This window comes from Lampris incognitus, chromosome 1, assembly GCF_029633865.1.
Source record: "Lampris incognitus isolate fLamInc1 chromosome 1, fLamInc1.hap2, whole genome shotgun sequence".
Lineage (NCBI taxonomy): Eukaryota > Metazoa > Chordata > Actinopteri > Lampriformes > Lampridae > Lampris > Lampris incognitus.
In genome coordinates this window covers 31,414,715-31,426,422 of record NC_079211.1, presented here as the reverse complement: position 1 = coordinate 31,426,422, position 11,708 = coordinate 31,414,715, and positions in this window count along the sequence as shown.

The window sequence follows — 11,708 nt, the reverse complement described above, 5'->3', positions numbered from 1 at the left end:
CTACACAACGTTCCACCCATGCCGGGGTGCTGGTTCCTACCTTCACTGGCCCCCCGCCGACATCGCGGGCGTGGCCCGACGGTGGCGCCACAGCATCAGACCGCTACAAGCCCTCTGGACTCTGTATGTACCACGCTCGATTTGGTGCGAAAGCTAAACGGTGCCGTTCCCCCTGCAACTACAGGCCGACGGGAAACGAGAGGGCCAACACTCAGTAGTGGCGATGAGTGTTGGCGATACGAGCAGGCTGCTCTTCATCCTCGACACCATCTCCGGTCGGCGATTTCTTTGTGACACGGGCGCACAGAGAAGCGTGCTCCCTGCTACTGACGTCGACATCATGGGCGGGGAGCGGGGCCCCCAGTTGGCGACGGCTGACGGCAGCCCTATCCACACCTACGGCGTGCGGTCTGTAGAACTGTGTTTTGGTGGACAACGTTTCACGTGGGAGTTCGTCATGGCCAATGTAACGCTTCCCCTCCTCGGAGCTGATTTTTTGTGCGCTTACGGTTTGCGAGTGGACATTCAGAACAGCCGTCTGGTCGATGCCTTAACCTTCTCCTCCTTCGCATGTACGCGGAGGGAAGCGGCCTATGCAGGTCTAGCCAACTCTCTCTCAGAGGCAGACAAGTTCACCCGCCTCCTCGCTGAGTTCCCTGACCTCACCCAGCCTACCTTCTCTGCACCCACCGCTAAGCATGGGGTGGAGCATCACATTGCTACGAAGGGGCCCCCGGTCTACGCCAGAGCCAGGCGTCTCGACCCCGCCAAACTCGCCATTGCCAAGTCTGAGTTCGAGCACCTGGAACGCATGGGGATCATCCGCCGCTCTGACAGCCCGTGGGCGTCCCCACTCCACATCGTCGCTAAGCCTGATGGAGGTTGGCGCCCATGCGGGGACTACCGCCGACTAAATGACGCCACCACGCCTGACCGCTATCCTGTCCCGCATATCCAGGACTTTTCTGCAAACCTGTCTGGCAAATGCGTCTTCTCAAAAGTCGACCTGGTCCGTGGTTATCATCAAGTTCCCGTGCACCCCTCAGACATCCCCAAGACAGCGGTGACAACCCCATTCGGCCTATTTGAATTCCTACGAATGCCATTTGGACTCAAAAACGCGGCCCAGTCCTTTCAGCGGCTGATGGATTCAGTGCTCCGTGGCCTTCCTTTCATCTTCGTCTATTTGGACGACATACTCATCGCCAGCGCCTCCGAGGAAGAACACCTGTCCCATCTTCATGCCCTCTTCACACGCCTCAGCCAGCATGGGCTGATCGTCAACCCGGCGAAGTGCCGGTTCGGGCTGACAGCCATTGATTTCCTCGGGCACCGCATCACTGGGGACGGGGCGGTCCCCCTGCCCTCAAAGGTGGAAGCGGTGGCGGCCTTTCCGCGCCCCCAAACAGCTCGTGCGCTCAGGGAGTTCATCGGGATGGTGACATTCTACCACCGCTTCATTCCTCGAGCCACCTTTATCATCCGGCCACTGTACGAGGCGCTGAAAGGCATGTCCCCCAACCAGGCGGTCGACTGGACAGCAGAGCGGGACCGTGCGTTCACCGAGACTAAAGCTGCGCTCTCCCAGGCTACCCTGCTAGCGCATCCTTCACCTACAGCGCCTATTTCCATAACCACGGATGCATCGGACTATGCTGTTGGTGCGGTTCACGAACAGTGGGTGGGGGGGGCTTGGCAGCCTTTGGCCTTTTTCAGTCGCCAGCTTACACCCCGAGAGCGCAAGTATAGTACTTTTGACAGGGAACTCCTCGGTCTCTGGCTCGCCGTCCGGCATTTCCGTTTCCTGCTAGAGGGCCGCGAGTTTACTGCGTACGTGGACCACAAGCCCCTCACGTTTGCCATGTCCAAAACGGCCGAGCCATGGTCCGCTCGCCAGCAGCAACAACTCTCCTACATTTCGGAATTCACTACCGACATCCAGCACGTCGCTGGTATGTCTAACCAGGTAGCTGACTGCCTGTCTAGGGCAGTGATTGGAGCGGTCCACCTAGGCCTTGACTATGCACAGATGGCTGCTGACCAGGCCACGGACCCGAGCATCCTCCGTCTCCGGGCCTCCGACACGGGGCTCCGCCTGCAGGACGTTCCTTTCAGCAACACAGGTGTCACCCTCCTGTGTGACATCTCCACAGGACAGCCCAGGCCCATCGTCCCGCACAGCTGGAGACGCCCCGTATTTGAAGCTGTGCACGGCCTCTCTCATCCAGGCGGTAAGCCATCCGTGCGCCTGACCTCTGCTAAGTTTGTGTGGGAGGGACTTAAGAGAGACGTGAAAGCGTGGGCCGACTCGTGTGTTGCCTGTCAGCGGGCTAATATACACCGCCACATTAAGGCGCCCCTGGAACGCTTCGCAGTGCCGGAGAGACGATTTGACCATGTCCACGTCGACCTGGTTGGTCCCCTACCCCCCTCCCATGGGTTCACCTACCTCTTCACTGTGGTGGACAGGACTACGCGCTGGCCTGAAGCTGTTCCCCTGGCATCCACGACGTCTGCTGATGTGGCCCGGGCTTTTATTGGGTCGTGGGTCTCACGTTTCGGTACGCCTTCCGACCTTTCATCTGACCGTGGGCCACAGTTTACCTCAGAGCTATGGAATGCTGTGGGTGAGGCTCTGGGCGTCAAGCTTCACCGCACTACCGCCTACCACCCTCAGGCGAACGGCCTATGTGAGCGCTTCCACCGGTCCATGAAGGCTGCGCTTCGGGCTACTCTCAAGGACTGCAACTGGGTTGACAAGCTCCCATGGGTCATGCTGGGCCTGCGGACCGCCCCGAAGGAAGACCTACAAGCCTCCTCTGCGGAGCTGGTGTACGGCACGCCGCTGCGAGTCCCAGGCGATTTCATGCCCAATGCAACGCGTCCCTGGTCAGCTGTGGACCAACGAGCCTCCTTGCTGGACGGGGTCAGAGCTTTCACACCCGTCCCTACCGCCCAACACGGCGCTCCGGTGTCCCAGGTGCCCCCAGGTCTGCAGTCAGCGGACTACTTGTTCATCCGTCACGACGCACACCGCCCCCCTCTGCAACCCCCTTATGACGGCCCCTTCCGCGTCCTGGAACGGGGAACTAAGCACCTGGTGGTGGATTTCTGGGGCACGGCCGAGCATGTTTCAGTGGACCGAGTTAAACCCGCACCTGGACTTGACGCAGCCGTTGGAGTTAGCCCAACCTCCTCGTCGCGGTCGTCCCCCGGCTCCGCCTCCTCCCCCCGTGGAGGCCCGAGCTGCCTCTTCTGCTCCTCAGGCCGACCTCCACAGGCCCGCGTCAATGCCTCCCACAGACACTCCGGCCCCTGTTATCCGGAGCCGCCGCGGACGGCCTGTCGTCCACCCGCGCCTGCCTGACTTCGATTACTAGGGCGAATTCTGGGGGGGCTCATGTGGTGGACACGTATTGGGGACAGAATTCAACCCAGGAACTAAGGGTTAAGTCATGGTTGCCCTGGCAGGTTAACGCAGGGTTAAGTTATGGTTGTCCAGCCAGTATTCTGATTATTCTTGCCACCTCCGCTCAGTCGAGCGGTGGGTTTTGTTTGTCTCGCTGATTTACCGTGATTAAAGAAAGTTGCCTACACGGCTAAAGTGTGAACCTACGGTCTTCTCCGTTCCTTCGGCTCTACACCACAGTGATATTCCAGTCATGGTGGTGGAAAGCCGTCCAGACAGGGTGCAGATTCTTATCTTTATGAGGAAGGTCACAAAAACCTGAATAAGTGCTGAAGGCCAATGCATATATATGATTTGCTACATAAAATTCAAAGAAGAAGAAGAAGAAAGGAAAAAACACACCCTAATCCTTTTGGCAAAGTACATAACTTGTGCAACCTAATAAACCCTGGTTAGTCTCCGCCTTGCCATAGCAACAGTGCTGCTCCCTCGGTAAACAGCAGAATCCACTGACTGGTTTTTGCTTTTGTGTTCCGAGTTGTTTGAATAAAACAAGTTAGTTTGGTGAAAGAAATAAGTAAGAAATAAGTCTGTATTCTAACAGACTGAGGCAAATGTGGTTCGTTCTCATATATTTTCTTTTTTCTTCTCCTTTTTTAGTGCAACTGTCCTTGAGAAGGGAAATCTAATTTGGTCAAAACCAATTCCCAAAGCCAATGTAAAAACTTCCAGTTTCAGAAAGCCTGTCTATTACTCGGGCTCACAAAATGCCGCCTTGTGCTGCAGACGTAATAACAACCAGCATGCTCAATAAAGTCGTTAGCATTGCTTCAAATTGAATGGTTCTTTTTAGCTGCAGTGTCTCCTGATGAGCTGAACAGCAGTATGTTAACAGAAAAGTGGAGTCCAAAAGCTGCTTCTGTCTCCTTCCTACATTTCAAGAAGTAGTCTTTGAGTTGTATCATCCCGTAGTACATGGAGTCGTTATAATTGCCTGTTTAATTCATTAAAACGTTACATTGTTTTCCAATTTTTTCCCCGGAATTACTAATCTATAAATGCCCTTCAAAGGTGCATGGTATTCTGCAAAGTAGAATGTGCTCCGATATCTATCTATCTATCTATTATTATTATTATTATTATTATTATTATTATCTTTGCATGTACGTTATCGCTCATCCATTGCATTTTTGCAGATCAAATTATATATGTATGGAGATATCCAACAATATAATATATACATAACTTCAAGTCATATTCAGCCGTATTCCACGCCAACATGGAGATTGCATGTCTTAACAGTGTCCCATGTACGCCGTCAACAATAGGCCCTGTTTTTGTTTACCATGAATTCGGTGCAAACTTTGGATGCTGATCAGTTAAGATGGTAAACATGTTGACACAAAGTCTGAGCATTCAAGGTTTTCTCCCCTTTTTTTTAACAAGTCAATATACTCTGTTTTCAAGTACAAAGTAATATGACCTATTGGCAACAGTAAATTTGTGAAAGGCCTCATGAAAATGAGTAGGGGGACAAGCCCCTTTCCTCATTTAGCAATAGATCAGCCATAACGCTTTTGCCTTGGCAGCCCTGTCACGCAGCTGTGAAGCTGGGAACGCCATGTTCTCTTTTGGGCAGATGCTTTGCCATCAAGCTCCCTTAACACAGAGCCAGGCCCCCCTCCGTCCTTTTCCCTATACGCTTCTGATAGGAGCTAGCCTGGATGGTATAATCCCATTGTATGGGCATGGGCGGAAATAATCATGATGGCTGTTGAGTCAACAAATTGCCTACTGTTTGCACCAAATAAAACACGAAACTGTCAAAGGTACACTTTGCTGCTAAGGCTTTTTTTTAAAATTCATACATGGTGGAATCTGCTGATTTCACTAAAATGATAAGGTGTGATCCATCTCGCAATCTATGTGGGAATAAAAATAGCTGCATTCAGTGAAAAACAGTCCTAAAAGACAAAGTTGTTTGTTCAACACCGCTGAAGACTGTGTGGACGTGATCGGCCTGCTCAGGGCTGGAATGTATGAGGTTATGTAACAGGCCGGTGGGCGTGGAGCCCATCTGGAGCTGCACACAGCCTGACACACACTGCCTCTCAGTGAGGACAATCCCCTCAGCCCAGCCTTGTCTACCATTTATGCATGATCCTTGCATTGTCTACGCCCTATCTGTGCCATTTATGTAGGTCAGTACAGCCCTCTGTCCGCCTCTGCTCTCGTGCACCCACAGTGATCCCTCATGTTAATCTCATGGGCAATAGTCTTTCAAAGACCACAAAGGAAAAAATGTATGCACGAATTGCCAAGTGTAAATACTCGTTCAAAATGAGCAGACCGCCGGAAAATGTTCCGGGTATCCCTGTGATATATTTATACCACTCTTAAGAGGGGATTTCTCTGATTGTTTCATAAAGGTTATCTCTCTGAACACTTCAACATACATGTTGTTGTTTTCCTTCAAGAATGAGTTTACTCTAATTGTCAGATAGGTGGATCAATAACAGGTGTTGAAACCCTCTGTTCTGTGACAGAGCCAGGGGAAACACAGCTAGATAAAGAGATGAGTTCTCCACAGTTTGTTGCCTGCACCCCTTGCTGGTCGTCTAGTTCATTTAATCAAATTTGCAAGGCAATGATGAGACAATGGCATGACTGTGACTGTGTATACAGGGGTGGGCATGCATGTACATTTGCCTGTGTGGGTGCATGCATATGTGCGTGTCTGTGCATGTCTCTGTGGTGCCTGTGCATGAGCGTGTGTGTGCATGTTTGCGTTAGTATGTGTGTCTTCATAGTGCAACTCAGCAGTTCAACATTGACTTGAACAAGGCCTGCATTGTTACTGCAGCCACTGGAAAACCATACTATCGAACAAAAACACTGATCGCGTTACAGAAAACTTAATCTTAATTTGCTTTCAAAGAAGAGGGAGCTATCTCATGCTTTTTTCTTTGTGACCCTGACCTGCATAGTATCCAAGCAATATCCAAACAAGTACCCCGTTCTGTTTTAGACTCTAAGTCACTGATTCACAGGTTTGATCTCATCACTCATCACTTTCTGCTTGTAGCCCAAGAGTGCCATTCATCCCAATTTGGATAGAGGTTTTATATATATATATATATATATATATATATGTATGTATATATATGTATATATGTATGTATATATATGTATATATATGTATGTATGTGTCCTGATCACAGAGGTCTTCTAATTACACACACACTGAGTGAATGCAGACTGAGTACAGATGTGTGGCCAGAATAGGTCCGTGACAACATAAAAAGGAGCGATGCATGACCATGCAATATTCTCCCCAGGGATATATTTGGAACTGGGGAATCATGTAGTCGGAGACAGCAACGGCTTTCACACCAGCAGAAGTCTGATTGTGAAAGTCAGCCAAGAGCTCACTGGCAGCTAAGCCAGACATTTGACATCCATACTTATGGGGTTCAAAGTAGAGCATGCATCTATCATGCATGCTCTTGCACAGTTGCATGCGTGATCATTCTAAGCAATTTGGTCTATATGTTGCTGCTCACAAGGAAATTCTATACACCTTCACGGCATATAATAAGATTTCTATTTGACCCAACCTCTCAAATCCAAAGAATAATTTAGTACATTTACTTACATTGTCTACTTTTGCATGTTTAAGATTCTGGTCAGCACCTAACAGTGTTATTTGGCGTAGTTTGCAATAGGAAATGAGAAAAAAGGAAGGATCTAGGCTGAGCTGCAGATGCAAGCCAAGCAAACAGAACCTCCCCTTTGTGGGTTTTTGGAAGAAGAAAAAAAAAACACCGTTACATAAGCAACGGTTGGCACAACAAGATGAAAACCCTCGGTGAACTCGAAGAAAACAAGAAGTATGGGGGCAGGTAGCTGGAAGGGGGTTGTGAAGAAATATCGGTGGAAGTGAAAGTTTATTAAGATGTTTGCACAGAGGTGCGATAATGGGGCTCTGGCCATGTACAAAAGCAGGAAGGGGAGGCTTGTGAGAAGCCTCCCAGATGACATGTTGACATATCTTACTTAGATTCTTCTCAAAAGATATATTGTAGGTTTAATGAACCCTACTCTTCTCTTCTTTAATGAGAGCAGGGTGAATATTGTACCATTTATACAGTAATCAAAAGTAGTAATTACTAAGGTGATGACACTGCCTGCACATGCGCGCACACGCACACGCACACACACACACACACTCACACACACAAAAGTACAAAAATTGTTGTAAGCGCTTGTTCTTTTCCATCTGTGCTGTACACACGGGCCTGCACTTTTAAGAGCAGCGCACATTTTTGCAAGTTAGTCTTTTTCCCTTTCCATGTCAGTCAGTCAGTAGGTCTTGTAGAGACTTGCCCTCGTTCTAAGCCAGTCAGAATCCACTGCCCCACACCAGATGGCCAATGGGATGACGGAGGCTCGGTGAGGGGGGCGGGCCCGAAAGCGAATTCCAAGCATGATGTCATGGATTATCCAGGGTCGTTTAACTAACAAACGAACACGGTTACTGCCGTGCAATTGTTCCGAATTTTGGCTAACGTGTAGGCAGTATATGATTGCGAAAAACGTATTGTTCGTAAATCCGAATATTGTCATATTGTCTTTAAAAGTGGAAAGTGCCACCTTTTAAAAACATACACTTTTTAAAAAAAAATGTAAACAGGTCATTATAACCTATTTCCACGGGAAAAAGATAGATTTTTAGGTGAAAAAGCTTTGATTTGAGGAGAAGCCACAGCTACATCTCTCAGTGATAATGGCCGGTGGCCGCGCAGGGACTGTGAACTATAGTAACCTCGTGGTAACAGCCCAGGTTATAGTGCTGAGACCATCTGTCCAATGGGGCCCCGGCAAGGGGCTCTCTTTGGCGCATTAATTCTCAGCACAATATAATATCTTCAAATTCAACGCAGAAAAACAGGCTCACGTAGTTTTAGGGAACTGAAAAATTCTGACTTTAGCTAAGATATTTTTCCCCAGAGGCCCTGTTTCAGTACTTATTCACCAGACGACACATTAAAACGCTTACAGAGAGGGTTGATCTTTGATTTGTGTTTCTGAATTGTCCAGGAGGAATTATTCCAGGAGGAAGAATATCAAGAGGCAACTTCACCAGGGATCGCTGGGGTTGAAACAAGTTCATCAGTTAATATTTTGCAGAATTTCCATCAGTTTTAAGTACTGCACGCAGCTGTGCTCGCTGTGATTTCAGGCTTCAGTTGCAGTAACGCTAAATGATTAATAAGGCGACCAGTATCATTGAAGCAGATCCATTTCCTTCTTAAGAGGTGGGTGATATCGTACAGTTAAAGGGACAACTTTATGCGCATATCATATTTGCTTTCAATACGTGCGCTTTGGTCACTGAGGGTGGGTAGGCTTATGTAACCCAGCTTTAACATGTACCTTGCAGGCAAAAACAGAAGTATTCATCATCATCGTCATTAATGATTCTAACGAAGCCACTTCCTGTTAAAGTACCCCATCATTTGATGCATTGGTCGTTTGGTTGCATTTGACTCCAAAAAGGGGCCCCATGTGTCGAATAATGATGATAAACTGATGTTTTGTAGTGACACGACTTGGTATAGCCGCTATTTTCTTCTTCTTCTTTTTTTCTTCTTGTGCACCCACAGAGTTACGTACAGTACAAGGCCAGTCACGGGTCAGTTCTGTTGATATTATAGTTTTGTAATGCATTTTTATGCATAAAGTTTTTTAGTCATTATCATAATATACCCTGAAATTGGTAGGACGCCCTGTGTCTTGCTAAAAAGCACTTCAGCAGGGTGGGTTCTTGAAGCCATGGAGGGTTGAAATTTCACATTTGATGTTCGGTCTCATGACAAACTAAACGACTCCCCTACTGCCCTGAAGGTTACAGGATGTCATAATCACAGGCTGTGTAATACGCCTCCATGTGTATTTATGCATTGCATAATTTGACAACAGAAGCCAGTGTCAAGTGATCGAGAGATGGGTAATAAGATTGAGCAAGGAGGTATCAGACTGACTGCCCCGTTCAGGGGAAGTAAGCTGGAGTCCGGGCGTTGGTTCCCTCTAGTGGACATGACCAGAGTCAAGTCGTGTTTTACTTGCAACATCTTGAGCTTTAAACCTGTGACCTTTTGAGCTTTAAACCTGTGACCTTGACTTTGACATACTGCAGGCCGATTTCACTTAGGAAAAAAAAGCCATTCTTTGACTTTTTCAGATCTGCATCAATGTAATAAAAAATATTTCTCATCATTGCTGTTGTCAATATTGCTCCTCCAGACTATGCCTTAAAGCAGCGACTGTGCATCATGACCGCTGAACTGGAAATTAAAAATGAAAGCAGAATTTACAAATTAAGTCTTATCGTAGCCTGGTGACGACAAGATTTCTGCACAAGAGTAAACTCTGTAATTCTAAAAAAGGCAGATCTAATGTCCAGTTTACTCCCAACGGAGCAGTTCTGAGAAGCGTCTATTTTAATACATCACAGATCACTATGATTCTATGATTCATTTTGGGCGATGACGTATTTCTGACTATAAAACACTTAACTATCCATGATCATTGTGACAACATCTAAAATCAAATTTACGGACAATTGTCCTCTAAGCATTTAATATAGATATTACTTTAGTTAAAATAATGATATTCTAATGAGTACAAATGGAAGAGATAAGTAATTATAATTCACAATCATGCTTTATTCTTGTTGAGTTCTTATAAAAGAATCAAATAAAATGTTCTTTTCTGGTCTCAAACTGCTCAAAGTCTTTAAGTCTTGGTGTATCCCATTTTCTTAAACTAAACTATACTTTCTTTACATTTCAGTCTCTTTATCTTAAATATTTTTTTATTAGTTTGTGACTTCAAACAAAAAAAATTCATTGATTGTCAACACAAAATCTATCTTAGCACCAGTACAATAAAACTGTACTTTTGCTTGTTGAAATACTGTTTTTGTAATGAGGGAGAAAAATATCTCAGATAAAGGGATCCTAATTAGTACATTTCAAAATGAAGCACCAACCATACAAAGCAATTTTCATAGATAAGTTTTTCTCAGATACACAAGAGGTCAAATATATTAATGACTATTAAATTAAGTACACACAACAAACAGTGTAAATAAAACACTCGCAAACCACAAAGCACGGTGGGATCTGGAACACCATAAGGACGGAGGGACGGTCGTGGCTGCAGTGGTGGTGGTGGGGTTGGGTGCGACTGAGGGCCTAGAACAGAGGAGCAGGCTCTCAACTCCAGACTACCAGTATTCCTCCGAGAGTGATCCACAGGACTTTGTATCAGTTCAGGGCAGAAGGAGTGCAACCTGGGGAGTGACAACACTTGATGTGGAACTTTTCTGTCTGTGCAGCTCTGTAAACAAGTCCGGGTTCAAAAAGACCCGAAACGCCATCAATTCATAACCAGTTCTTGGCCTGGGACAGCCGTGTTGCTATGCTGGGCAAGAAAAAAAAAAAAAAAAAAAAAAGAACACTGAAACACAAGTGGAATTAAAAGCAACATCACAAATGCGTGTCCAGCAGGTAGTGATTTGTTGAATATGCAGAGACGAGAAATAAAACTGGGATAAAAATGAAGGATGAGCGATTGGAGTCGGGAGGGTATGTGGAGACGGGTGTTTGTAGGTGAATGTATGTGGCCTGGTCTCTCTGTGGGTCTCCAGGTGTCCCAGCATGACAGAGCAACCATCTGGGCCAGTGGCCTCCCTGACTCTGTTGGCTGGCTGTAAGCCTCTTAGCTTTACGCAAGAGTTCACCAAGATAAAAGCCTTGGATTTCCTCCCATCGATAAATATCCGCTTTCCCTCAGGAACAAACAAACTCAACAAAAATTCCTGAATGTAATCCAACTCTTGCCATAAGAATACATTGATACAACAAAATGTGTTCACCTTGATGGCAAGATATACATATACACTACCATGTACATAAATTATCATTAAAAAAAATTTTTTTCTTAATAGTTCTCAGGTAATCAAATATACCTATAGATAAAACCTGAAAGCCCCCCCCCCCAGCACTGACCACTCCGATGTGCCAGTTCTTGAGGTGGTGTCAGACTGACCACTTCAAATCATCATGATGCGGTGGTCAAAAGGTCAAGGAGTGTTCAGCCAGTGCCGTAGCTGGAGATTCAACTCTAAAAACCCACAAACCGTCACTACAAAGGACGGAAAGGCTTTCTTTTGAGCTGCTGCTTGCAGAGAAGATTAGGTTGACACAACTTGAGGGGACAACAGTTTGAATGT